We start from the raw sequence: 15395 nt of genomic DNA, 5'->3' as shown, positions 1-15395 counted from the left end.
AGTCCTTGAAGGTGTCAGTCTCCAACAGCCTGAATGAGAGCATTTCAAGTACCAGTAGTTTGGCAATGCCAGCATTCAGAGCCTGTGCTCGGGGATGGTTTGCTGAGTATGGCCACCTTTTATCCCATGCCTGTGCTACCGATGGCTGTAGAGTGGCCTGGGAGTGTGAGGAGGACTGGGAACGTGGTGCTGTGGGTGGAAGTTCACTGGGTCTCCGGACAACAGTGCCAGAGGTTCTTCCTTGGCGATCCTGTGAGGAAGCCAAACCAGCTGTGTGTGAGCTGGAGGAAGAGGCCCCAAAACGAGCTGAAGAGGTGGTAGGTGGTGCTGTACGTTGGCCTACGTCTTCAGTGTGTCTGTGTAACTCCACCTCGTGCTTGGTCCGCACATGTTTCCACATATTTGTGGTATAGAGGTTGCTGACATTTTTCCCTCTTTTGACTTTCTGATGACACAGCTTGCATTTGACAAAGCAAATGTCATCTGCAACTGTGTCAAAAAAGGACCACCCACTGCAAGTCTTGGGAGCACCCGTTTTGCCTTTTGAAAGAGGAATGCTCCTACCGGGTGCCAAAGTGGAGGCTACAGGCAACCAAGTCTGCCCCCTCCCTCTTCCTCCTGTTTTGGCCGTTCGGGGAATCTCTTCCTCAGAGCTGCTCCCACCACCTTCCTGTTTCTCACGCCATGATGGGTCAAGGACCTCATCATCTACACTCCCCTATTCAAACACCTGCTTCTCCTGGGTTGTCTCGCCAGCACCGTACGCACCAGAAAGTGGTAACTGATTCTCATCATCATCTGATGCGTATTGAGGTGTGCTGACCATAGGCACTGGCCCACCCGCCTCTTCAGATTCCGAGGGACAAAGAAGTTGCGCAACACTGCATACTCCCTCTTCGTCACATTCTTGAATGCTGCTTGGCTGGCCCCCTCTTTCCAAGCCAACAGATTCAGAGAACAGAAGTAGAGACTGTGATGGCTCCTGTCCAGGGCTCTCTGACTGCCTAGGCACTTTGGCAGGTGGTGAAGAGACAGACGGTTGCTCTTCAGTGCTCTGGCCCTGAGAGGACGTGGAAGTCATTGAAGTCGATGCGTTAGCTGCCATCCATCCGACAACGGCTTCAATTTGTTCCTCCCGCAGCAGTGGGGTACAGTGAGGTCCTACAAAGCTGCGCATAAAGGACTGTTGCCTGCTAAAACTGGGAGATGCTGACTCACTGGTGCCCGCAGCAGGTACAGAATCCCCACATCCTCTCCCTGCAGAATCCCCACGTCCTCTCCCTGCAGAATCGCCACGTCCTCTCCCTGCTGAAACTCCACGCCCACGCCCACGTGCCTTACTCCCTGCCTTCTTCATCTTGCTAGACTGATAAAGATAGGCAGAAAAGTACAAAGGGGGGCTTAGTGTGCTTATTCCTGAACAGCTGGTAACAGATATAAGAAACACTAATTTTATGAAGTGTGTGTGTGGACTACACTTTAATAGGAGCTAATGTGGCCTACACAACTGTCAAATGTAGTGTTTGGTGAACTTTATTTTGTTTGTTTTTTTAAAAAAAGCTAAAAGGATGTGACCAAAGATTTGAAAGTGATAGTATCACAAACTTTATGGAGCTATTACAATGCAGGCAGGTAACCTACAATGCAAAAGATGAGGCTTCAAAAAAATTGGGTAATACTAATCTGGCTGCAGCTGAAGGGCACAAGCCAGAAAAAAGGCTCCTCTATCTACTCCTATATAGTGTTTGCAACCAACCAATGTAGATGGATACGGATGGATGCACACTAATAGGAGAAAAAAAAAAGGAGCTGCAATAAAAGAAAAATGTGTGAGGCAGTGACGCACTCTGAGCAGCCTACAACCAGACGTAGCTGCAGGACACACTACTCAGCGTGAGCTGCACTCACACACAGTCAGAGACCTCTCAGACAGCCGTGAACAGTGCAGAGAAGTGGGCACTAGCACTGAAAGGCTGCAGAAAGGCTCCGATGTCTACTCCTATAGTGTTTGCAACCACCGTATATGGATACGGATGGATGCACACTAATAGGAGAATAAAAAATGAGCTGCTATAAAAGAAAAATATGTGTGAGGCAGTGACGCACGCTGAGCGGCCTACAACCAGACGTAGCTGCAGGACACACTACTCAGCGTGAGCAGCACTCACACACAGTCAGAGACCTCTCAGAGAGCCATGAACAGGGCAGAGAAGTGGGCACTAGCACTGAAAGGCTGCAGAAAGGCTCCGCTGTCTACTACTAGTGTTTGCAACCAACGTATATGGATACGGATGGAAGCATGCTAGATAGAATTTATGAAAAATAAGCAGCTAGAAAAGAAAAATATGTATGAGGCAGCAGTGATGCACGCTGGGCGGCCTACAACCAGACGTGGCTGAAGGACCCACTACACAGCGTGAGCTGTACTCACACAGCCCTTGCAGACAGCTGTGAACACTGCTGCTGGGCAAAAGAAAGCTACAGTGGTGGTTTATGTAGCCTGGGTAAAGCACAATATTTTTTTGAGAATCGCTATTTCTAACTGTCCCTCACAGTCTTCAACAGCAGCCTGTTCCTAACTGAATTCACAGCAGAGTGAACAGAAATGGTGGCGGCGGCTTTTATAGTGCATCATGACATCATTTCAGCAGCCAATCACAGCCATGCCAATAGTTAACATGCCTACATGCCTAACAGGATGTGCCCACATTTCTGAGGATTTCCATTGGCTGAATCAAATCGAGCGGGCTCATAGCATTATGGGAACTTCCGATTCCGGTATTCAATATGAAAAAAGTATCGGAACTAAGTATCGGAATTCCGATACAGCGAATATCGGCCGATACCCGATACTTGCGGTATCGGAATGCTCAACACTACTGTTAACTCAATTTACTTATAAAGTACTATTTCAAAAGTACTCACATACTTGTAGAACTATTGTTTCATAAGTCCAGAAAAGTCCTTAAAAAAGGAAGCAAACAAAGACACAAAAAACTGTAGTTGTAGAACAAAAAAATTCACAGTACACCTAGTGCTATTCTATCATTTTAGAGCACTCACTTTACTGTAGATCAATATTTTCCAAGGTTAACCTTGAATAATGTGCAAATGTGCTATGTTCAATGATAAAGCTCAGGCTTAAATGTAGGTAAATTACTAAGGGATTCTATCAAGCTTCATGGCCTTGAACTTACACTCCGTATTTCAGCAGAATATCATTTTGAGCTGCATTGTATTTATTTAGGTATAAATACATCTCTGAGTTTCAGAATAGTTAAACAAATGATTAAGAAAAAACGTGATCATGGTGATAAATAAAGACAAAGCAAATAGTCACATCGAAAGGTAAGGACATCTCATATACTTTTTTTTAATTGTGTAAATGTATGTACCTGCAGGGCCGACACAAACTGCTGAGGGCCCCTGTGCAAGGAATTTATTTGTGCTCTTTCCTCCATATGATGGCAAAGTATGGTCTTTTTAAAAAAAAAAAAATCAAACATGCAGCAGTTTAGTCCATTTTGCAAACCAGGCTAGTGTATGTGCAAAAAAGAGGCCACTGTGACACTCGTTTTCCAAGCACACAGAACCAGACGGGTATGCTGGAAATTACTGGCACTTTCTTCAGGTGTCTACTATTGCTGCCAAATGGTTAAAAGGGGTTGTCTGATACGTGAAATGCCCTTTATTAAAACAGTGACTTGCAAAACTATTCACCTCTTGGCATTTTTTTGTGTTTTGCTACGTCACAACTAGAGATGCGCGAACTTTTCAAGATTCGGTTAGGTTCAACGAATGTCCCAAAGTTCGACAAACATGTTTGCCAAACAGTTCTTCGAACATATCTAAAACCCATTGGATTCAATGGGAGGAAAAACCAAACGCATAGATAATATCTTCAGGGGATTCAAAAAGCTGCCAAAACACCTAAAATTAGGTGCAGACACCATGAAAAGTGACATCAATTGACCCTGAGAACAAATAGTATAATTGTGCATCATGAATGCATGGAACAAGGCCTGGGACAGGGTTTGGACCAGCATTTCTAGCTTAAACATTGATCAGAAACAGGTGGGTGAGGGACAGGTGTAGGACCAGTGCTCCATGAGCCCTGCCAAATTTAGGTAACATACATGAAAGAGACCAAACTTGGAGTCCAAACAGTTACAAAAATTAGGGGCAGACACAAGAAAAAGTAGCATCAATTGACGTAGAGCAGAAATTTAAAAATGGCGCAGCAGCATTCAGGCATGTGCCATTTATGAGCTAGGATCTGGGACAGCATTTACAGATTTAAATTTAAGTTCAAATTAAGAGATGGGTGTAGGCATGCTGTGCTGGAAGCACTGACAACTCATGCAGCAGCTCAAGCTACTTTTCTGCTCAGCCATACTCAGATGTCACAAACATCAGTTTCATAGACTACTATTGGTAGAAACATTTAAAGATAGTAACACAGGTAGTTGACTGATCAATTCACCCACAGTAGAAATTTTAGAATGGCACATCAGCAGTCAGCCATGAGCTATGTGTTACGCACAGTGTAGGACAGACTAAGTGCAACACAAAGGGATAAGGGAGGGGGAATCAAGCACTAAGGAAGGGGGAAGTGGAGACCCCTAGACTGATCTAACGTCGCCCTGTCTGTCCTACCATTACTACATAGGTTCCGCACCTATCGTCGAACAGGATACCTAGTCCCTGTGTGACTCTGGATGAACGCTAGTCAATCCCACTAACACTAAAGACATTAAGGATAAATGAAACTAGAGGTACACTTAGCTTGAGTAGAATCAGAGAGAAATGCTGACGTCCTCCAAACTCCAAGAGGATGCTAGCAGACTGCTATAGCTCCAAGCTTCAACAAAAAAGGCAAACAGAAAATATCACAGGAAGTTGGGAGTTATAAACACCTAGGTCCAGATGTGGCCTTTAGCACTTTGGGAGGTGGCCACTAGTCTGCAAAGCAAACAACTGCAACCTTCTACAAACGGATGCAGTGCAATGGTCAGCACCCTCTGACACATCCGTGACATTATGCATGAGGTATCAGGGCTTTGACCAGCATTTAAAGCTTTGAATTTAAGTTTAAATTAAGATGAGGTGAGTGAGGGACTGGTGCAAGCCTGCTGTGATGAGAGCCCTGATACCTCATGCAACAGCTCAAACTGCTTTTCTGCTCAGCCACACTCAGGTGCCTTAAACATCAGTTTCATAGACTACTATTGGTAGAAACATTTATAGATAGTAACACAGGTAGTTGACTGATCAATTCACCGACAGTAGAAATTTTAGAATGGCAAAGCAGCAGTCAGCCATGGACAATACATGAGGTATCAGAGCCTGGGTCAGCATTTAGAGCTTTGAATTTAAGTTTAAATTAGGATGAGGTGGGTGAATAACTAGTGTACGCCTGCTGTGCTGGGAGCCCTGATACCTCATGCAACTGCTCAATCTGCTTTTCTGCTCAGCCACACTCAGGTAGCACAAATATCAGCTTCATAGACTACTATTGTTTAAAAAATTGAAGGATAGTAACACAGGTAGTTCACAAGGGTAACAGGAGAAATTGCAACATAAAATTTGTTGTGCAATTTCTCCTGAGTGCGCCGATACCTATGCGGGGGAATACTACATTTCAGGCACAGTGCAAAGCTCAGAAGCATCATATTGGAATTCAGAGTTTGCTGGAATGGTTTGAGGGTGCCATGTCACATTGGCATAGAACCTGAGGTGCCAGAATAGAAACCACCCATATGTGAACTCATTTTACAAAGTACATCCACCAATGAATTAATCAATGGGTGCAGTTATCATATTGACATCACATTTGCCTCATAGAATTTTATACCATTGAGCAGTGAAAAAATACTGAATTACATTTTTACCACTAAATTGTTGTTTTAACCCCAAGTTTTTATTTTTTCTAAGGGCTAATAGGAAAATGTTATACAAGAAACTGAGATTAATTTTTTCCTGGGTACGCCAATACCCTATATGTAATTGGGAAATATTTTTCAGGCACAGTGCAAAGCTCAGAAGGAAAGGAGCACCGCACCATAGTGCAGATTTTACTGTTATGGTTTGCTGGTGCCACGACACACTGAGAGAGCCTCTGCATTGACAGAACAGCAGAAATCCCGATAAGTGACCCCATTTTTCAATCTACACCTCTCAGTGAATTAATCTCATGGTGCAGATTTACCATTAGACAGTGAAGAAAACATTATTACTAGAGATGAGCGACTTTGCATTTTTTCGGGTCGTGTCGGGTTTCATGAAACCCGACTTTCGCAAAAGTCGGGTAGAACGAAATCGGCCGATTATCGTGAAAAGTCGAAGGCCGACTGAAACACGAAAACCAATGTAAGTCAATGGGGAAGAAAAGTCGGCAGTGAGTGGAGGACAGGAAACACACCTACAGTGCCCATTTTAATGCCAAAAACATCAATTCTTATTCCTTAAGCTTGTCAACCTTAATTTACTTTATGATAATAGTTAGGCATTGAAAACTGGGGGTTATTTGGCTAAAGTTGTGGGGGGGTAGTGCTGGCTCCAGATTTTCATGGGTCCAGGGCCAAAGAGTGTCACTGGGCTCCTTTAACACATGACACAATGACGGCAGAGAAATAGCGGTACAGTACAATGAAAAATACTTCAATTCTTACATCACATGACTGATATCCATTTTAAATTCTCCAATAGCTCCAATAACAGACGGACAGAATATTCCTCCATACAGTATTATGGCCACCGCATAGTGCACCATACAGAGTAATGAGGCCCATATATTTCTCCATACAGAATCATTGGTCCCATATAATGTTCGATACAGTATATGATGAGCTCCACATAATGCTACAGTATATGTTGTTCACCATGGATGAAGCTCCAGTGTCTTATGGGCCCAAATAATGCTCCATATATAATGGGCCCCATTTCTAATGCTCCAGTGTATAATGGGCCCTGTCAATGCTGCTCCAGTGACTGATGTCCACCTTTGGAATGCTCCAGTGTATGGTGGGCCCCAGATATCATTCTCCAGAGTAGCGTGCTCCCCAAAAATTGCTCCCAACCTTTAAAACAATTATATAAGTCTCCTCGCTAGGGAATCCCTGTACTATGAACTCCTCATCATCCCCATCTTCCATCTCTCTGCACTTGGACTGTTTAGGCAGAGGGCGTACAGACGTGATGTCATCGCGCTCTTTAACCAGAATGTCACTGTCAGGAAAAGTGTTTGGTTTCCAAGGGCAGTATGGTTGCAAAGCTGAAACTTAAAGGAATCTCCAGAAGGGCACCACCAGGAGTGGGAGCCTGCAGCTTAATTGGACTCAACACGGGCAACCTCAACCATGCCATCCACAAAAAAGCTGCACAGATTGCAAGCTTAATTCCATTAACGAACGAGATTCAGGCATGCCCTCGCGGTCCGCGTCCAGCTTACTAGAGGGACACGCGAGGCTCTGGCACGTGAGATCGGCCAATAACAGGTCTGTCATGCCCTTACATGTCCGGGGCTGCACGCGTGCTACAATGCAAGGACCAGCGTGTATCGCTTACATGTGCGGATAACACGCTGAACCCTGTTAGTGATGGGGATCTGGGATTACAATTCTTCCCCACGAACAAGCATTTCCCAGTAAGTGCAGGTCAACCGTAATTCCGGAATTAGGCCTAAATGGCATTCCAGAAAGAATGTGAAAAAATTAAGTGTCCAAACCACAGGTGGTGTAGCTTGCTTAACAGCTGGGCTCCTCTGCTGAGTAGCACACAGTTCTTACATAAACAGGCGGCATAGCTTGGTTCACGGGTGGCCAACTCTGCTAAGTAGCATACACAGTTACTAGGCCCAAAGTATTAAGTGGTGTAAATGCAGTCAAAAATTGGTTCTTTCATAAACAGGCGGCATAGCTCGGTCCACGGGTGGGCTCCTCTTCAGAGTAGCAGACACAGTTACTAGGCCCAAAAGGATTTTCAGGACAATATGCGGTAAAAAATTATTAGAAACAGACACTGCTACTATGCCCTAAAGCTGTCTATTATCATTGAAAACCATTATTAATGTTAAAAAAGATACGCTTTTGTTTAATGAAACGTTCTCGAACAGCCGAATTTTAATCGAAGTGTTGTAGGTCGACGAACGGATCTAACACCGCCCAAAACAGCTAGAATTTGAACTTGGCCAACAGTTCCACTCAAGCACCACTCATCTGTAATCAGCAGGCAGACTCAGACGGTCTCAGGCGCAGTATGGATTCGACAGGATTGCAGAAAGTTGAGAAAGGGTACAGTATCACCGGATAACAGGTATTTATAGCATAGATTAAATATTTAAAATCTCCGTGTTTATTTCCAGAGTCCGACAAAGACACTCACAGCCTCAGTATGGATGAGACAACAATCTAAAAAGTAGAAAAAAGGAAATATTTTTGAAGCATACACCAGTATACACTGTTGGGGTATTTTTAAATCTTCATATATATTTCTGTCACAGTAAGACAGTCCTGCCTCTCCGCAAGAGGAAACGAGATGGATAAAAGTACAGACATAAAGTCGGGTGATTGGAGAAATTTAGGAATTACTAATCAGGGGAAAAACTCCCGGGAGAATTCTCAGAGGCAATGCTGACCCTCAATTATTTTGTGTGTGGAGACAGCGAAAACAGTTCTTTGTGAAGAAAGGGTTGCTGTATCGCAGTACCATTGATCCCATCACCGTTACTCATCTCCATCAAATTTTGATCACAGGGAGAGATGCAGACATGGTCCTCACTGCCTATCATTATCTGTCAGGTAACTTTGGAGTGCAAAAGACAGAAGCCACAGGCCGTAGGCGATTCTATTGGATTGGCATGAGAGGGCACATTTAAAAATGTGGGCAGGAATGTCACATGTCTGTGAGGAGGAAAACTGTGAAAGCTGATGATAAACCACCACTGCATCTTATGGTGAGTCAACGTCCATAAGAAATGGAAGCCATTGATCAACTGAAGTCAACAACATGGTCATGAAACCCCTGTCTCCAACGCCACTTCTGATGTGTGCACCACGAACACCTCTTCCATGTTGCCCCCTACGGCTCGTTGGAGAACCATCACCACTGCTGTGTGCTGGGAATACCTCAAACAAACGGTTTACCAGAGTTGCTTGTTTGTTAGCCAATATTAGCTCTAGGTTCTCCTGTGGCATGATGTTTTGGAATTTGCCTTTATAGCGTGGATCCAGGATGCTGGCCAACCAGTAGTCGTCATCGTTCATCATTTTGGCAATGCGGGGGTCCCTTTTTAGGATCTGCAAGGCATAATCTGACATGTGGGCCAATGTTCCAGGTGTCAATGATGCACTGCGAGTGCTGGGTGGAGGAGCACTTTCTGGCAAATTCACATTCCTCCCGTCACACACACACCCTGTACCAGACCTTGCCACGCCAACATTTTCTCTTGCCCCACGAGAAGCATCCTCCTCCCCTAAATAATCATCCCCATCATCCTCCTCCTCCTCTTCCTCTTTTTCCTCCACCTCGTCCAGGAGAGGTCCTGGAACAGACTATTGCTGACTGTCATCAAGGCTTCCCTCCTCCTCTTCCTTATCCTCCTCGGCTGCAGACGCCTGCTCCTTAATGTGCATCAAAGTTTGCATGAGCAGATGCATAAGTGGGATGCTCATGCTTATGATGGCGTCGTCTGTGCTTACCAGTCGTGTGCATTCCTCAAAACACTGAAGGACTTTACAGAGGTCTTTCAGCTTCGACCACTGCACACCCGACAGCTCCATGTCTGCCCTCAAAGTGCCTGGTCGTGTATCCTCCCACAAATGCATTACAGCCTGCCTCTGTTCGCACAGCCTCTCAACCGTGTGCAGGGTGGAGTTTCACCTTGTTCCAACGCCGATAATTAGGCGGTGCTTGGGAAGTTGGAGCAATCGCTGCAGCTTCTGCATACGACTATAGTGTACGGGCGACCGGCGGATGTGCGAGCACAGTCTTCGGACCTTCTGGAGCAGGCCTGTTATCTCTGGATAATTATTGAGGAAGCACTACACCACCAGGTTCAAGGTGTGAGCCAGGCAAGGTATGTGTCTGAGTTTTGAAAGGGCTATGGCTGCCACAAAATTCCAGCTGTTATCACTAACTACCTTGCCTGCCTCAAGATGTAGACTGCCCATCCATGACTCAGTTTGTCGCTGCAAGTAGTCAGCCAGTACCTCTGTGGTGTGTCTGTTGTCTCCCAAACACATCATCTTCAACACAGCCTTCTGACGCTTTCCACTAGCTGTTCGATAGTGGGACACCGAGTGTGCAACACTGGCAGCTGCAGATGGAGTGCTTGTGCGACTGCGCTCTGTTGATGAGCTTTCACTTCTGGTGGAGGAGGAGGAGGGTCGAACGCCTACACCCAACTGTTTCCTATACCTTGGGCTAGGCAGCACTGTCCCACCGCCGCTGTCCCCTGTGGACCCTGCATCCATCACATTAACCCAGTGCGCAGTGATGGACACGTAATGGCCCTGGCCATGCCCACTGGACCATGCATCTGTTGTGAGGTGCACCTTTCCACTCACTGATTGCTTGAGTGCATGGACAATGCGGTCTTTCACATGAAGGTGGAGGGCTGGGATGGCTTTGCGAGAAAAGAAGTGGCGACTGGGTAGCTCATAGCATGGTACTGCGTAGGCCATGAGTTCGCGGAAAGCTTCGCCCTCAACCAACCGGTAGGGCATCATCTCTAACGAGATTAGTTTGGCAATGTGGGTGTTCAAACCCAGTGTACGCGGATGAGAGGATGAGTACTTTCTTGTCCTACTCATAGTCTCTGGTAGGGTGAGCTGGACTTGAGAGCTGCATATGGTGGAACTAGCGGTGGACATGGTGGACTGAGAGAGGGTTGATGATGTTGATGGAGTTGGTGTTCTTTCTGATGGCCTAGATTCAGTCTTTCGTAGCAATAACATTGTGATTCCCTGACTGCTTTGGCCTTGCGACGACACCTCAACATTTGCTGCTGGTGGTGTGCTAACCGGTGGGCTTACAGTGGGGGAAACGATGTAGTGTTGCTGACTACCTTCATTGGGAGCAGTTGCACATGTGGTACGTGAGGTTTGGTAGTCAGTCCACGCTTGCAAGTGCATGGTGGTTAAATCTCTAAGCATGCAACTGGTATTCAAATTTCTCAGATTTTTCCCTTGGCTAAAGGTCTTTGCACACTTCTTACAGACAACCTTTGCCTGATCATTAGGATTTTGTTCAAAAAAGTGCCACACTGCACTCTTCCTACTATGGAAGACATTTTGAGGCCTTGCACGCTGTGCTAATTTGACCATCTGGCCTAGCTGTCCTGCAACTCTTTTTTGGTTTTTGTTACGCATTTTTGGACTGCTCCGGGCCTGCCAGATAACAGCTGTTGCGATGTCATGCTTGCTGCGGATGCTCCTCCTCCTCTTCTGAGCTATTGGCAGTGGCACCCTCTTCCCCCAATGGATGCCAATCTGGGACAATAACTGGGTCATCCATCACCTCCTCTTTAATGTCATGTGCACCTTCCCCTGTGTCACCATGTAAGGTGGTATAGTATGCGGGAAAGGGAACCTGAGTTTTATCAGGGTCAGATTCTGGCTCAGTACACTGCGAGGACAATGTAGTGCTCTGAGTGAATGTACCAGCAGATAAATCTAGCAGTGGCTGTGCATCAGTGCACTCCATGTCAGATTCTTCTTGGACTGGGTAATTCTCGATTTGACATGATAACCCAGGCATTGTATGTGAAAAGAGCTCCATGGAGTAATCTGTAGTGTGGCCTGCCGCATCCTTTACTTTTGGTAGGGGTGAAGGACACTAGGAAAGGTGTGGTTCATGACCATGAGCCTCCAATGACGACTCATTGCTTTTATTTTTTGAAAGTTCAGAAGAAGAGTCGAGAGAGTTGAAGGCTGTGTCAGCAATGTAAGCCAAAACTTGTTCCTGAAGCTCCGGCTTTAAAAGCGGTTTACCTACTCCCAGAAAAGGGAGCCTTCGAGGCCTTGTGGAGCCAGACGATGACGCAGGCTCAACACCTCCTCAATTAGGTGCTATTGTGCTTTTGCCACTACCAGCAGATCCACCACCACCAACACCATCATTACCAACTGGCAACCCCCGCCCACTTCCACGGCCTCTTCCAACACACTTCCTCATTTTTGGGAAAATGTACCCAAAATACCACCAGCAATATGGTACTGTAAAACAAGGTACAATGTGTATACACAAGGAAAAAATTTTGTCAGCTCACCAAACCGTAGCAAATGCGGAGTCTGGAGGAATGCAATCAATCCTGGGCGGTGCAGGGAACTTGGATTCCGGAAAATCTTGTAGGCACAATACTCAGGAGGTGTTCCAGCAACTTCGACCAAAGGATGGTTAAAATCAAAAGACTTTATTCCAAAAAAATGATTAAAAACAGAATAGAAGCATAAAAAACATATGGTTCACCATTTTGACAGACGCTTACGCGTTTCGGACTGGAGGGTCCTTACTCATAGCTATGAGTAAGGACCCTCCAGTCCGAAACGCGTAAGCGTCTGTCACAATGGTGAACCATATGTTTTTTATGCTTCTATTCTGTTTTTAATCATTTTTTTTGGAATAAAGTCTTTTGATTTTAACCATCCTTTGGTCGAAGTTGCTGGAACACCTCCTGAGTATTGTGCCTACAATGTGTATACAGTATTGGGGAGAATTTGAATCTCCCTACAGACTTAAGGACACTGAACTATTATCTCAGGCCCAGTGTAGATTACACCTCAATATAACAGGCTGAAATTGGATGGTGTATAAAATGACTATATAGGACTGGGGAGAATTTGAATCTCCATACAGACTTGAGGACACTGAACTATTATCTCAGGCCCAGTGTAGATTACACCTCAATATATCAGGCTGAAATTGGATGGTGTATAAAATGTCTATATAGGACTGGGGAGAATTTGAATCTCCCTAGAGATTTTAGCAAGCTGACAATGATGCTCTCAGTCCCAAGTAAGGCAGCAGGCAGCCTAATAAGCAGGACTGCTGCACACAAAAGTGTGGAAAAATGAACGCTTGGTTACTGGGCAAAAAAGAGGATGAAAAGTATTTCTGCTTTTAAAAAAGCAGTTTGCACAGCAGTGTGAAAACAGCAATGCAGCTATCAGGGAGCCTTATAAGGCAGCCTAATAACCAACAGAGCTGATGCACCAAAAGATAGCCTCCCCTTGCACTGCTCACTAACTGGTGTGTTGTACAGGCAAAATCGCTAGCAGCAGAAGCAGTTTTTTGTATCTTCTTCCCTGCCTAATGCTCTCCCTACAGAATCATTATCAGCAGCAGCTCTCCCTATTCTGAGATCAGCAGAAGTAAGATGGCGGTCGGCGTGCATGCCCTTTTATAGTCCCTGTGACACCACAGAAAGCAAGCCAATCACTTGCATGCCCTTCTCAAAGATGGTGGTGACCGCTGCCTATGTCATATCGCGTTGCCCACAGTGTGCGTCCTCCATCATTGGCTGAAAAAGGGTGCTGGAAGCATCTTTTGAATCGTGACTTTGGCGCTCTGGTCGCCGACCTCGTGGCTGACCTCACGCTATGGTCGGGTTTCGTTTCATGAAACTCGACTTTTGCGAAAGTCGGCGACTTTTGAAATTGACCGACCCATTTTTCTCAACTCTAATTATTATATTTCTACCACCAAAATTTTGTTTTAGCCCCTGATGTTACATTTTCACACAAGAATTGGGTAAAAATGGCATCATAATTTGTCCCATAATTTCTACTGACTGTTGCAATACCACATATGTGGCCGAACTATACTGCTTGGCCACATAGCGAGACTCGGGAGGGATGAAGCACTTTTTGCCTCCTGGAGCGCAGATTTTCCTAGAACAGTTTGCGACCTCCATATACAGAGCCCCAGAGTGATAGAAGAGCAGAATACAACCCTCTAGTGACCCCATATGGAAAATGATACCCCTTTTGGGATTTAATCTGTAGGTATAGTGACGATTTTGACTCCATGGGTTTTTTCCAGAAACAAGCAAAAATGAATGTTTCCGATTAAAAATTGTGAACCGCCATTGTAGTGACCAGTACCTTATAGTGACCAGTACGTTATGCCCAGCTCATGGTTCTGGAGACACTCATCCATAAATTAAGCTGTCTCACATTGCTATAAAAATGCCAAACATGAGGATGCTATATGTGGTTTAGGCACACTGTGGGGCTTAGAAGGGTAGCGGGCATTTGGATTTGGGAGTGCATAATTTGCTGAATTTCTTTTGGAGAGTGAGGAGCCATTTTGCTTTTCCAGAGCCTTTGCACTACCAATAACGTGGAAGCCCCTACATTTCCATTAACAGATGATGGATCTGAGTGGAGACTTGCTTTTTTTGTAGAATGAGTTTTCAGAATGTCTGGGATCACATTTATTCTGCGCTCTACGCCAAGTACTTACTTTGGGGTTTCCATCTAAGTCTCCGAATTATGTATTTCAAATGAAACCTCTGAGGGAACCATTCACTATAATGAGGCAGCAGAGTTACTCTGAACTTAGTCTGTTCTCTGCTCAGCGAAGTCCCTCTTTTCACAAGTGCACAAAACTGTGGCCAACTGCACTTGTTTGCAACAGACACAGCTGGATCACAGGTACTATGGCATCCACAGTTCCTCCATCTGCCTCATTATAGGGAATTTTTTATGGGGATTCCGTCTGAAACACGTATTTCAGAGATTTTCATTGAAACCTCAGCGTAAGTGCCCAGCGCAGAGCTCTTGATAAATGTGTGCCAAGCCTTAGTGCGATCTTTGGGAGGCAGAATGAACAAATCAGCAGCAGATGAAGAATTGGTTTTATTTATTTTTTACGCCACTCTTCGTGTGGTATGTGATATTGTGACTTTATTCTTTGGGTCGGTGTGATTACAGCGATACCAGTTTTATGTATTTTTTGTTTTGCTGCTGTCACATACCAAAAGACACTTTTTATTGCAGCAAAAACTAGTTTTTACATCACCATATTTTGAGAGCTATACATTTTTCATATTTTGTCTGACAGAATCATCTGAGGGCTTGGTTTTTGCAGGACGAGTTGACATTTTTACTGGTACCATTTTCAAACCTGTGGCATATTTTTGATTACTTTCTATTCCGATTTTTGGAAGGCAGAATGAACAAAACCAACAATTCAGGAAATGTTTTTTTGTTTTTTTTATGTCATTCTGCATATGGTAAAATTGATATGGCAGCTTTTTTCTCAAGGTCTGTACGATTACAGCAATACAACATTTATATAGTTTTTTATGTTTTGGTGCTTTTACACTATAAAAACTATTTTATAGAAAAAAATAATTATTTTTGTATTGCTTTATTCTGAGACCTATAACTTTA

Source organism: Dendrobates tinctorius, unplaced genomic scaffold, assembly GCF_039654945.1.
Source record: "Dendrobates tinctorius isolate UK_male_01 unplaced genomic scaffold, ASM3965494v1 ptg000016l, whole genome shotgun sequence".
NCBI lineage: Eukaryota > Metazoa > Chordata > Amphibia > Anura > Dendrobatidae > Dendrobates > Dendrobates tinctorius.
Note: the sequence above shows the minus strand (reverse complement) of the source record.